This window comes from Triturus cristatus, chromosome 6 (assembly GCF_964204655.1).
Source record: "Triturus cristatus chromosome 6, aTriCri1.1, whole genome shotgun sequence".
Lineage (NCBI taxonomy): Eukaryota > Metazoa > Chordata > Amphibia > Caudata > Salamandridae > Triturus > Triturus cristatus.
This window is the reverse complement of record NC_140589.1, coordinates 216,728,041-216,741,577: the sequence shown is the minus strand read 5'-3', so window position 1 is coordinate 216,741,577 and position 13,537 is coordinate 216,728,041. Positions and strand designations below refer to the sequence as shown.

Below are 13,537 nucleotides of genomic sequence, written 5' to 3'. Positions count from 1 at the left end.
ATGCGGAGTCCATGCGTCTCATAGGTTGTACATCGGGGAACGTCTTGTCTAGCCACTCCCACGCACTGTCAGGAGTATCGAAAAACAGGGAACGCTGCTCATATAGGATTTTCAGTTTTGTAGGGAACAATAAAGCAAATGTCAGGCCCGCTGCTCGAGCACGTGCCTTCACCTCCATGAAGGAAAATCTTCGCACGTTGAACTGCTAAGGTGTAATCCAGAAATATTGAAATCTTGGCATTATCAATCTGTAGAGGGCCATTATCTCTTGCCACCTGCAGTAGATGATCTCGATCCCTGTAATTTAAAATCCGGGTCAGGATGGGACATGGGTTAGCTCCTGGTATTGGACGACGTGTAGGGACCCGATGCGCCTTCTCAACTGTAAAATGTGCGGACAGTCTGGTGGGGGCCACAGCAGACCTCAACCAGTTCTCAATATATTCCGTAGGCGTAGATCCTTCCGTCACCTCCGGAAAACCCACTATTCGCAGCTTGTTTCGGCGTGCCTGGCCTTCCGCATCATCAGCCCACGCCTGAAGGGAATCAATCTGCTGACGCATATGTTGTAATTGATCTTCATGGGCCTGTACGTGGGATGCCATGGTGTCTACCTTCTGCTCAGTCGTTCGAACCCTCTCAGCCAATTTTTTATGATCATCTTTTAGCATGTTGAGATCCACCGAGATTATGCCAAGCTGCGCTTCCAATACAGAACGGGAATCTCGAATCTCTCGCAGAATCATGTCCAGCTTGTCCCCCGACGTGTCGGTCTCCACAGCCCCCTCCGCCTGACGGGACATGGCAAAAGAGTGACCCGATGTTGGAGAGAGAGACCCTGCTCTTCCAGACCGTGGTGGCGCCCTAGGCCTTCCCTTTCCCATAGCCAGTGGCGTGGTAAGGCCTGGTAACGAGCACCCAGCTGCAACTGGATATCAACGACTACCCCTCAGCCAGCGATATGTTGCACCAGACAACATGTGACCACCACCAGACAACAGCCCAAGGCAGTAGTAAGGAAGCCACTCAGGTCAAATACAAGGGCAACCCAGGTACCTTGGCAGGCTATGGTAGCCGCTATCCTGTGGAACAGTGAGCCCCCTTAAGCGCACCAGTCCAGAAATAGAGGAAAGGGCATCAATCAGGTTCTCATGCAGCTCCCGTGCCACCAAGTCCAAGCAGCTCAATCAGGCCTTTGCGCAGCCAGGTATCCTCAGTGTCCTTACCTCAATGGAGGGCCCCATCCACCGGTGCATACCAGTCCCAATTCACCCCTGATCACATCTCCACACCAGGTACCACCGGACCAGTCAGGGCACCACCGCGGAAATGTGAAACAACAGGGCTCCTGTAGGTATATAATCGCCGCCTTTCCAGAACTTTCAGCCTAGGAGGCAGGATGGGGGTGGTGGGGGGGCCACACCCACCCACTCACGACAGTCCGCCCCTCCGCAGCCTCACCAGCAATCCGGGAAGGGGCTCCAGGTACCACCCTGCGCAGGGGGGGGAACCATGTACAAGAGCCACAGCGCTCACCTATAGCACTCTCCACGATCTCCTCTCAGCAGGAAGGGGGGAGGGGGCACCATTTCAACACTTTTCACCACTCCTCCGATCCACAACGCCCGGAGAGCACAGCCGAGGTCCGCCGATGATCCGCCACCGTCCCGCGGCACAATGCGTCCTGCGACCACTCGAGGCTTCTTCGGGAGAGCTTCTCCTTGTATCGTCCGCAGCAGCACCAATTCACCTTGACAGCACCTGTCGCCCCAGGCGGCAGCAGGGACCCGCCGCTCCTCAGCACTCTCGGGCAGAACACCACTCAGGGGGAATCAGCTATTATGGCAGAGTCCGGGCCCAGAGCCGGGGTCACGCGTGGGCGCCGCCACCAGGATTCAGCTCCCGCAGCCCCGCCAGGCCACAGGAAAGCTCGCGGCTCCCGGTTCTCAGCAGGCCCCAAGAAGGCCAGAAATCACTGCCGTCTAAAGGAAAACTCCGTCGAGGCTGCCCTGCCGACTGGATATGCCGGCCGCTCTCTGTCAACCGTCTGACAAGGTAGGGAGAGTTGGAAACTTTCTCGGACGTGAAGCCCCGGCCCGGAGCTCGTCGCTTAAGCGACCACCATCTTGGGCTGCAGACCACGCCCCCCCTCAGCGGCCTCTTTGATGTCTTCTAGCCACAAGGCGCGGGGGCAAGCCGCATCAGAGACCATTCTGATATAGTCCTCTACCCCGTCTGGGCTGTTTGGGTGTTGGAAAGCACCGGGTGACAAGAAAGGATGTCGGAGGAGTTATTTGATCCTGGGCGGTACACGACCTCCATCTGATAGTGCTGCAATTGGATGGCCCACCTCTTGATGTGTGGGGGTGGATGAGGAGCTGGCCCTCGAAAGAGGGGCACAAGGGGATGGTGGTCCGTGATCGATTTAAAAGGGTGGCCGCTCAAGTTTAAATGGAAATGCCCACAGGCCCAATTGATCACAAGGGCTTTCCACTTGATTTGAGTGTATTGCATCTCCATAGGTGTCAATGCCTTGCTAGTGAATGCTAATGCAGCCCACCAACCTGGGTCTTGTTCTTGAGCTAGTATCACTCCTAGTCCCACTGGACTAGAGTTGATCTACAGCTCGGTGTGTTTATCAGGATCGAAGTAGACAAGTGTGGTGTGGTCAAGAAGAGCGTCTTTGATTTTCTGGAAAGCGCCTTCTTCCTGTTGGCTCCTTCAGGAGGGACCTCAAGGGTTCAGCAAGAGTTGCCAGGTCTGGGATGAGCCTCCTGCAATACGTGGCCATTCCTAAGATGCTCCTATCTTCTGGGACGTTAGTGGGTGCTTGCACCTTGTGAGAAGTTGGCCTGGTATATGATGTTCACTAGTTAAAGTGACCACCTTGTACCATGCCAAGCAACCCTTATGGTGTGGTTGTAAGTCAACCTTTTCGGACTAGCTGCCCTAGTGGTAGCGTAGGCTAAGCAGTCTTTGAGGCTAAACTCGTGAAGCGTGTTAAGCCAGCTGTTTTACCAAATGTAACCCCCTTTTATACCAATGAAAGGACACCACACAGATATATATTCAAAATATATATGTATTTATTTCTCAAAGTAACCCCTAGTCTCTTTATGAGCACAGGAGCACAAATCGTCAAACAAGATTACAGTAGAATACACAGAAGTTGCACTTTATATGGATAGGCCCTGGTGGCCGCTCGAACCATATACTAAAATAGTGGTATAAGTACCACGAACAGAAAAGGGAAAAGGCCTAGGGCCTCTAGAATCGCTGGGCCTACAAGGAGCTAACTTCAGTTAGTGACCAGGAGGTCCACGGGTGGCGTGTTCAGAGCAAATAGTCACACGCGTGCTCCCATAGGTTTCAATGGGTGCGTAAAAAGTACAAAGTTACTGCAAAAAGGATCTTCCGGATGGACTAGGAACTCAAGATTTGGAACACAGGCACTAGAGATGTAATACTACACTTGGGCACAGGAGTGCCAGCTTTACCTCACCCACAGGAAGCGGGTGCATAGGCCTCGAAGTGCGTCGGGTTTCTTCTATCTGTTCCGTGGAGCCTGAAGACAAAGATGCTGCAGGCGGTCGGTCCGGGAGAGATGCGGTGGATCCAAGAGTGGATCGGAGATGTTGAAGACCTGTAAGCAGAGGGGACAGTGTTCACAGTCACTAGCCAGTGACCAGCGTGGCACCAGGTGGGTACCAGGCAATGTCGGGTGCAAACAGGAAGAAAGGTGTAGCTTGTCTCTGCAGCCACGTGGTCCCTGGAGGTCGACGACGCCCAGGAGTCGGTTCACGAGCTGTCCCATGCAGGCTCTCGCTGTCGGCGGTGTCGGCGACTTGATCGAAGCAAACAAGCCTTGGCAAAAGCAATTGTTGTAGGAGATGAAATAAGCTGATGGTTCTGACCAGCAAGGTCAGAGGGACTGCTCCTTTGGAGGGGAGCAAGGGCCAGTCTGGAGCAACCAGACCAGTGGTGTATTTCTTGAAGTTCGTTGCCAAGATGGCTACTAGCCAGCGGGCCAGCAACCGGTTAGGCGCGTCGAGTGGCAAAATGCAGAAGGGCCCCACGCAGATCGTGGAGATGCTGGAGGGCTCACCTTTGGTGCAGATGCTGCTCGAGGGTTGGGCTTCTCAGATCCCAAAGCACAACTTGGAGGGAGCCTCGGTTGTTGCACTTGCAGCTTGTCGTCGTCGTTCCAAGATGGCTGGCTCCGCGTGTCTCATTGCCTCCACGGGTCTCCTCTTTTCAGGTACTGTGGATCGGGCGGTGAGAGGTCTGGAGGTCCAGGTCTTGTCAGTCTCTGGGCTCGGGCTCCGGCGGGAGGTGGCGGCAAAGCAGACGTTGATTCGCTGGATGGTGCTTGCGTTAGCAAGGTGGTCACTCCCTGACCACAGGGGAGATTTCCTTCAGTCTTCTGTGCAGCAGAATGTCGAAGTTCCCGTCTACTTCTTAGTTTCAAGTTGATTCCAGGATGTCTGAAGTCTTAGGACACAGCTCCTACCTTTAAGCGGAATCTAGGGGCCGGACTACCTGCTAGGTCCCTCCCTATGGGTGGGACCAGGAAGGGGGGTGGTTACACCCCCAATCCTTTGTCCAGCTCACCCCAGGCCCAGGACTGGTGTGCCCCAGGACCGGTTTGAACTGGCATATGCACCGAGGCTCCTTGTGAGCCACAGGCATGTCTGGTTTCTTTCAAGCCCTACCTGACCAATACACAAAATCCTGTCTGGGGTGGTGCACGCTCCTCCCCTGGCAGGAAACCCTTTGTCCACACCTCCCAAGCTGGAAGGACTCCCAGCAGCAGGAGGGCAGACTTGTGTCTGTGGTGGCAGCATCCATTTTTTGGAGCTGAGGCTATGTCTGATTTTACCCGGGTTTCAGGTACTGTACATGTCGTGTCCCTCTAGAAGGGTGGAATGCTAACCCCGTCGCCAGAATTGGCGAGGGGTTAGTATTACAATTCGTATGACACCTTACTCGACATGTTTTGATAAAGCCAAACCAAAGATAGCATTTAACCGCGAGGTTCATAATGCACTTAAGAGTATATGGTATGACGATATCTGGAAACAGTAGAAGGAAGTTGTTCCGACCACTGCAGACAGGCTCAGCTCATGCCAGAGCACCATCTCACATGGAACCAAGCACTCTGCCTTCAGGATTGTTAAGGCCTGCCATAGGAGTGACTTATAGGTTAACATGTGTCCCATTTAAGGTTAGGTATAGGTATACTGCACCTAAGTAAGAGGTGGTTACACCAACTTACCCCAGCTGAGTGATCAGCCAGTTGTGTCAAATTTGTTAGGCCAAGCCTGGGGTGGCATAATACATGCTTCAGCCCCTGGCAGGCCTCAGATACACCAATGCCCTGGGTACCTAGTGTACACTGGTACAGGGGCTCACAGGGTGATCCAACCAATTGGGTATGTACCTAGGGTACATGGAGTCCATTTTAAAGAGAGAACAGCTAGGCTGAGATCCTGAATGGCAGGATCTCAGGCCAACTAAGTCGAAAAACCAGCTAGACACTAGGCAAAAAATTGGGGGTAACAATAGTCAGATATCCACCTTCCTACACACCTGCTTGATCGCTTGTGACTTACGAGGGTCAACTTGTATCCCTTGTTGGTTGAAGACATATCCAAATAATTTAATGGAGGGTTGGAAGAAAAAGCACTTGTCTTTGTGCAGCGCCACTCCATGTTCTTTGAGATATTTTGGAGTGACTTTTAGCTGCCTGTGGTATTCGGCAGCAGTGAGCGAATGGATTAGTATGTTGTTGCTGACATTCAGGATGCCCGGCAGGCCAGACAAGGTTTCCCTTATGGCATTCTGAAATACTTCAGCGGCTGAGGAGATGCCGATGTTTAGGCACTTGTATCGGTGTAGTCCTAGGTGAGTACTGAATGTCATGATGTACTGGCTCTCTTCCATGAGTAGTAGCTGGTGGTACACAGCATTAAGGCCCACCTTTGTGAACCAGCAGGAGCCATTGACATCAGCTATTAGCTTGTCCATGGTGGAGGTGAAATGCCACTCCCATTTAATGGTGTGGCTGAGGAGCAGCATGTCAATACACAGACAGATCTTCCCCGGTTGCTTGGTTTTTCTCAGCAATCACCATTGTGGAGACCCAAGGTGTAGGCCCCAACACTTTTTCAATCACGTCTCGTTCCTTGAGTGTCTCGAGTTCCTTCTCCACCAGTAGCTGTAGATGGAACAGGCTTCGGCGATGTCTGAGGGGCACAGATGCGACTGAAGGATCGATGTGTAGATTCACTGGGGGGTACTTGAGACACCGGGCCCTCGGAACAACTCTGGGAACTGGTCCAACAAGTCATCACATTGACTGACGCTCCAGTGTCAATGAAGGCTTGTACTTCTGATCTTGCCACTTGAAGAGTGGAGATGAGTTGTGGCCTCTGGCGGTGCTCCAGCTCTCTTGTGAAGGAGATTTGAAACTCCTCTTCTTGCTCCTCTTCTTCCCAGGACGAGTCCTCCGGGCTGTAGCTCCGTCTTGTCTGGAGTTTCAATTCGTTGGGGCATGTCATGTTCGAGAGAGACAGTTGGCATACCATCTTCCATGGTGTTCAGTTGTCTCCAGTGCCTTTATTCCTGAGCTTCTTTCTCGAAACTGAGGCGAAGTGGTTTTGAATTCTGTAGTTGGAACAGGTGCGACCCTGTGCCGGGCAATCACTCATTAGGTGTTCTTTGAGGCCACAATATCTGGGTTTTTGCAAGGTCTGCTGGGTCCTACTTCCTTTGGTTGTGTCTCCCCTGCATTTGGTCCAAATGTCATCAGCCTGTTCGGTCTTGATGCTTGGTTTCTTGGTGGCTTCTCTCTGGAGTTTGTGTTATGGCCAGGTCCATTTCATTGGCCCTGGCTGCCGACAGGTCATGTGACCGCGCCTGGATCAGGATGTCGTCAAGGCTGATGTTTGATTGGAGAAAGATTAGGTTCCGCAAGGTTTTGTTTCTGCATCTTTGTATCGATTGGGCCCGGATTTCCTTAAGTTGGTCGTCTTCCGTGCAGGTGCTTGTAACCTCCCGTAGAACATATCAATGGACTTCCTTTCTTGCTGGTGGGCTTGGCGAATTTTGAACCTTTCAAATTCAGGAATTACCTGACTGCTGCATCATAGTCTGTGGCTGGTCCAGTGTCCTGTAGATGTTTGAACAGTCTATATATTTCTTCTCCTGTGTGGTGGAGGAGTAGTGACCTCTTGACAGCGCCGTCGGTCTCCGTTGTGGCGATGGAGTAATTTTCAAGCCACCCAATCCTTATTTTCCATTTTGGAGATGCAGCTGCTGGGTCTGCTGGCTCGCTGAACGGCAGCAGCACCCCTGTAAGGGCGTGTTGTCTGGGGATTGGCTGTTGAGTCAGTGCTTCGTCTGCCATGTTGTCTGGGTTCGGGGTCTACCTGGTCTCATGTGGTCTTCTGTCCTACCTTTTGTGATGCCAGTGATGGTGGTATTGGTCCCAGTCTCTATGTGCCTCTTTTTGTTTTGTTTATTTAAATCCTCTCCTGTTATTCTCATGTTACAGATGTTACTGCTTGGTTTCTCTCTTGTTTCTTTGTCCTCTCTCCTGTGTTTTTTCCTGTTTCTGTTTGCAGGTGCCACTGCTTGATTCCTTTTTGTAGGCTTAGATGGGGGCAGAGCTGGCCGTGTGTGGTGCGCGCTAGGTCTTGTGCGGGCTCCTCTGTGTGTTGTAAACAGCCTGTGTGCACGTGTTTCTGGGCGTGGTGGGTGGGGCTTATTCGCCACTCATCGCAATCTTCAATCACCATGCCTCTTACACGTCTGTATAAGGGGGCCTCTTGCACCACTGGGTGCCGGTCCAGGGGTCGATTCGGCTGTCTCGTCCGTCCTCTGTCAGCCTGGAAGAGAGAGGGCACCAGCAGCAGTCATGGTCATTCTGCCTGAATCGACGGTTGCGCTCCACGCCGTGGTGCCATAGCACTTCACGCAGCAATGTTGGAGGCAGCAGGTTCGGGTCCGTGCTACTGCATTACACCGTCTTCCAGATATTTGGTGGTGGTCGTGGGGGTGAGCATGGGCACGTTCCGCTCTCGTGGCCAGTGTGATGCTGGGGTGGTGGTAGTATGCAGATGCCCCGAAAGTGTAGGTTCCGCTTTGGGATCCCTAATGAGACCACCACTTACACACTATCTGGGTCTCAGATTGAAGACCGAGCGGTTCACTCCCCTTTATTTTAAGCATATGTTCACGCCTGGCCAGAGGAAGTAGTGCGTGTACATCTTGGTCCTCGGATTGCAGGACAGCTGACCTACTACATCATGCCCAGCTATAGACCAAGTGCTGTCCCTTGATTGCATCAGTTTATGCAAAACACATTATTCCCCTTTGTACTTGGTCAAAAGATCCAATGGCATTTGATGGAATACAATCTATTTGAATCTATGTAAGAAAGAATACCTCTGTTGCTTTATGTTTTTTAGCGAATTAAAGTGATATGTCTCTGCATAGGGTGGATGGCTGCATATATAGCTTCAGGTTAGTTTCTACTGAATCTTTGATCCTTGTATTCCAACAATACTCCTGTGCAAAAATGTTCAAAACCTGTTTTATATATTGCTTTTGTAATGTTAAATTTATAAAGGAATCATTTTTTGCATTTAAGCTATGACTTTGCGGCCGGCCTGTTATATTTTACGAGTTCAAAACTGAAAAAGAGTGTTTTAAGCTGCAGGTTTCTATTATTAAATAAATTAAGAGAGTTTTGCGTCAACATGAAAAATAAGATTATGAATGCTCATGTGGAATTTCTTTCACAAATTGCACATTAAAACAGTTGGAATTCACCTAACCGAAGTGGTTTTTACATGCAAACAAGGATGGCTACAAAGTTGAACCAGCAATAATGCACCCAAAATAATCCAGAATAATGGTATGTGTAGACAAATGGTTTCTGACCCATTGAAACTCCTGAGTTTTTTTGCTTTTAAACTGCCCAGTATTTGAACCTTCAGTGTGAGGGACTCTCCCTGTGTCTCACTCACTGTAAACTCTGTTAAGATGGACCACCCGTGTCTGCATTTTATAACAAGGCATGCTGTAGCGAAGCCTGAAGTAAGAGGCATGGTTGGGTGCATGTGTGCACGTGCACACAAATGGGCTTACATGAGTAGGGTGAGCCAGTGGAACCACTGACCATCTCAGTCTGGTATCTGCACGCAGGTATCCTGTCGTAGACGAGACCGTTCAGGCATTAGTGCTGACCTGGGCCAGCTCCTATAATGTGAGTGAGCATTAGTAGTGTAAGTCTGAAGTGCTTAACTGAAAAAGACTGTGTGCTCACTGTGTAATAGTCTGTAGACAGAATCGGCACCAAACTAGATGGAAAAATAGATACGATTTTAATTTTTTCAAGTTATTAAAAGCCATCACAATATAAAAACCACAGTCAGAATAAAATACATAGAGTGAGCCAGAATAAAATACATAGAGTGAGCATTCAATAAACAAAACAACACGTGACTCAATTGGGAACCAAAGTCCCTAAAGTGGAAGATACAATAGTAGTCACATATGAAAAGATCTATTGAGAGTAAAAACTGAGGCTAAAAGTATAGGAGATGTGGACTATCCCAAGAATCACTATAATATATAATGAGCTAATTACTGTCACTGGGTGCGACAAACAGCCCACCAACTGCTTGTCCACACTACTAAAAGAAGAGCATTAGTATTACCTACTATAGCCTCTGTGTACCAGTAAGGGATCCACTGGACTCTCTGAACAGTGTACTTTATTTTAGTAGACTATATAGAGAGCCAGCTTTTCACAGTAAGAAATCTATTAGTTCAATTTCTTCACTTATTCAACATTCTCACCCTTTTCCTTTTTCTCATGTCTGTTATAGCCAACCGTCCATTATAATTGTTTCTTTTTTCTTCTATCCTTCAAGTTATTTTTGCTACATTTGTTTACACACAATTTCTTCGTTTTAATACTGTCTTTTTGATTTGCTATATTTGTAAATATGAGGTTTTATTTCTCCTTCTCTCTTGTGTATTCTCTATAGCGCTCTTTCCTGATTTTGTTTTTTGTAACGTGGTATTTATGTGCTAAAGTGCCGTAATGTCCTTCAGCCATGTTTGAGCTATAGATTTCTGTATAAATACATTCATATTCCCCTCAATCTACTTTGAAAAGCTTTCCTGTCATATGACACTGTTGGGAAGGAAGCCAGAGAGATTTAAATTTAGTTGCTCATACTTGCCCTGATTTACAAGGATTTTTGTGCACCAAATTTCAACTGAAAATAGTCATCTGCAAGTGCAGATAGCAAGGTACCAATTCACAGAATCATCAGAGGACCACATTTATAAAAGCCAGGGTACAATTTAAAACTTGGGGGTCGGGCTGCCCTCTGCCAGGGAGACAGAGTAAATTACTCCAGCACCCTGACAGAGGTCCTGTTGGAAAAGCCCTTTTTGCAGGGTTATCCCTAGACTTTTTGCTTCTTCCTCCTATTTCTTCCTGACCTGTTGTTGTTGGTTTTAGGACTGTTGGTACTTTACCACTGCTATTCAGTGATAAAGTGCATATGCTCTCTATGAAATTGTGTTATGGATTGGTGGTTCCATGATTGGCATACTTGATTTACTGGTAAGCCCCTTGTAAAGTGCCCTGAGTGTGCCAGAGCCTGTAAATCAAATGCTACTAGTGGGCCTGCAGCACTAACTGTGCCACCCACATGAGTATCCCTGAAAAGGTAACTCAAACCTGCCACTGCAGTGTCTGTGTGCAGTCTAGTACTACCATGTCGACTTGGCAAGTGCACCGACTTGCCAGACCCTAACCTTCCCTTTTTCTTACAAGTGAGTCACCCCTAAGGTAGGCCCAAGGTACCCCTGTGGGCAGGGTGCAGTGTATGTGAAAGGTAGGACATGCCCTGGTGTGTGTGGCGTGTCCTGATAGTGAAATACTGCCAATTTCATTTTTCACTGTTGCAAGGCTACCTGTTCCCATGGGATTGAATGGGGAGTTTACTTATAACATCTTATAAACATAACTACCCCTGGAAGCAAGGTAGGAAAATAAAGTTTAGTATGCCTTAACTCAGAATGTTAAAATGCATCTTTTAGTGAGGGTGATATTTACATTCTCTGTTTGAAAATCCCCCTTTTAGAAAGTAGGTATTTTCTTGCTTAGCCATCGAGTGTGCCTCTGCTAGGCTGTGTATTGACTGTCTGGCTTTGGAGTGACAAGGGCTGGGGATGTGCAGTGGCTCCAGAGAGTCTGGATGACTTAGGGCTGGGCTGAATAGACCTGGCTGCATTCATAGTAGTGGGAGGAGTTTTCACTAGCACCTCAATAGGCCCAGTCTGCATTTAGAGGAGGGGGAGAAGATTCATTCACACCTGAATGGACCTGGTCTGCCAGTGTCAACGCTGTTTCCACCACCTGCTGGGCAGCTACACTGAGGACAGAACTGGTTCTGGCTGGATACAGGGATTCTCTGCCACAAGAGAACAAAGGATTTTGCAGTATAAATACTGAGGCCCAGAACTTTAGAAATATTTTGGAACCAAGAACACTGCCAGGAAGAAGAGCTGGAGAGACTGTGAGGAGGGACTACCACTGTGTGCTGTGTGCTTTGCTGTGTTGGCCTGCAGTGGGTGCTTCTGTCTTTGGCAGTGAAAGGACTGGACTGAACTTTCTGCAATTTCTTTTTGTGAGTTTCTCCAAGGGCTTGAGGTAGAGCTTGCCCCCTGTTCAAGAAGTCTCAGGAACAGCAACAACTTCAAGATCTTCTGCCATCAGCACTGGGGACTGTGTTTTTTCTGCTGCAACAGAAGAAAAAGCAACCCGATACCTTCTATGACGCCGCTGCCGACTCTGTGTCCTGAAGGCACAGCAGAGGGCGCCGCCGCACGCTGCACCGCAACCCTGGTCTCACCGACAACACCACCTCACGCCATCACCGAGCCGCTGCTTGCACCGTGACCTGTGGACACCACACTCTGCACCGCCTCGCTTTACGCCGTCGCCATGGTGTCCTTGATGACGCCACTTCACACCAACATTGACACTGCTGCTTGCACTGTGGTTCAAGGGCACCGCTCGTAAGTTACACAACACACCGTCTTCACCTCGTACCGCAACATTGGCCTACCGATACCGGCACCATCGACTCCAGTTCGTCAACCAATGACAGCGCTTCAGTTACGATGACGCCGCTGCTTGCACCATAACCTGCCAGCATCACGACGAGCACTGCATCACTTCGCACCACAGCCCTGGTCCCACCGATGCCGCTGGATGACCATCAACGAACCGCTGCCTGCACCGCGACCTGAGGGCACCTCACACCGCACCACTGCACTTCGCACCGCAGCCCTACGCCTGCTGATGCTGGTGCCCCTGACTTCAACCGTGAGGAGTTCGATCTGCAACGTGTGTGAATTTAAGGGCCCGACGACTCCTGCACCGACCTCCAGATCCAACGCCTGCGGACGCCAGCTCATTGAGAGGTCGCCGACACCCTTAACTTCTAAAGGTACAGTTTTGCGGGTCTTCCCAACACCCTAGATGGCCCACGACGCAGCGGTGAGCCAGAACTGTTTGGATTTGTTGTTCATGACACCGTGATAGCCCCAGATGGAGCTATCAACTTCAAAGAACTGTATTTCAAGTCTATTTTGATTATTGAAGATTTCTGAGAACTGTATGGTGGATTTTTATCGGTTTTGGTCTAGTTTTAGATATATAAAAATATTGGATATTTTTATAAACTGGTGTGGTGTCTCTTTGTAGTGTCTTCACTGCATTACTGTTGTTTATGTGCAAATGCTTTCCACACTGCCTCTAAGATAAGCCTAACTGCTCATGCCAGACTGCCAAAGAGGTGAACAAGGGGTTGTTTCAGGAGTGTAACTCCCTCATCCTGACTAGAAGGAAGGGTCCCTACTTGGACAAAGGTGCAAACCATTGCCAACTAGATACCCCTATTTCTTACAGGTCCTGACTACCAAATTTTAAAATATCCATCAGACCGGTGGTCAGACATTGACAGTGAGTGCCATCTAGATGGTTCCTGCTATTGAATCATAACTTTGCCATACGACTCTGTCAAAAATGACAGAGCCATAAGGCAAAGATACACATTTTTTATGTTAAAAAGCAAAACCCCAAATAAAAAAAAATACAATGACCCTCGCCATGAGAGTTAAGTCCTGGACATTTGTGTGATTCTCTAGGACAGCTGTAATCAATGTAATCATAGCATTAAGGGGCTCATTACAATGTTGGATGGAAAGCCTCAGCCCGACAGTCAGAATCTTCACGACTGTGTCGGACCACTTCCGACTGACTTTGTTGGTTTACAGTCCAACCGCCCGATTACGATGTTCGCGGTCGGAGTTTACACCGGGCGATCCTTCCGACTTGGTTTCAACCGACTCGTGGAGTATTCCTGTTGGTCGGAACTGCACCGCACCGCAACCCCCTATGGACGGCGTTTGCGCCGTTGGGATTACGATGTTGGTTTCCAACAGC

At 49.4% G+C, this 13,537-nt stretch overlaps 1 protein-coding gene across 2 annotated transcripts in view; it reads left to right on the top strand.

The window, feature by feature from the left end:
- The window catches only part of LOC146816669 (adhesion G protein-coupled receptor F5-like), a 675,219-nt gene that overhangs the window by 195,557 nt on the left and 466,125 nt on the right, over nucleotides 1–13,537 (top strand). The gene's annotated exons all lie outside the window — the stretch shown is intronic.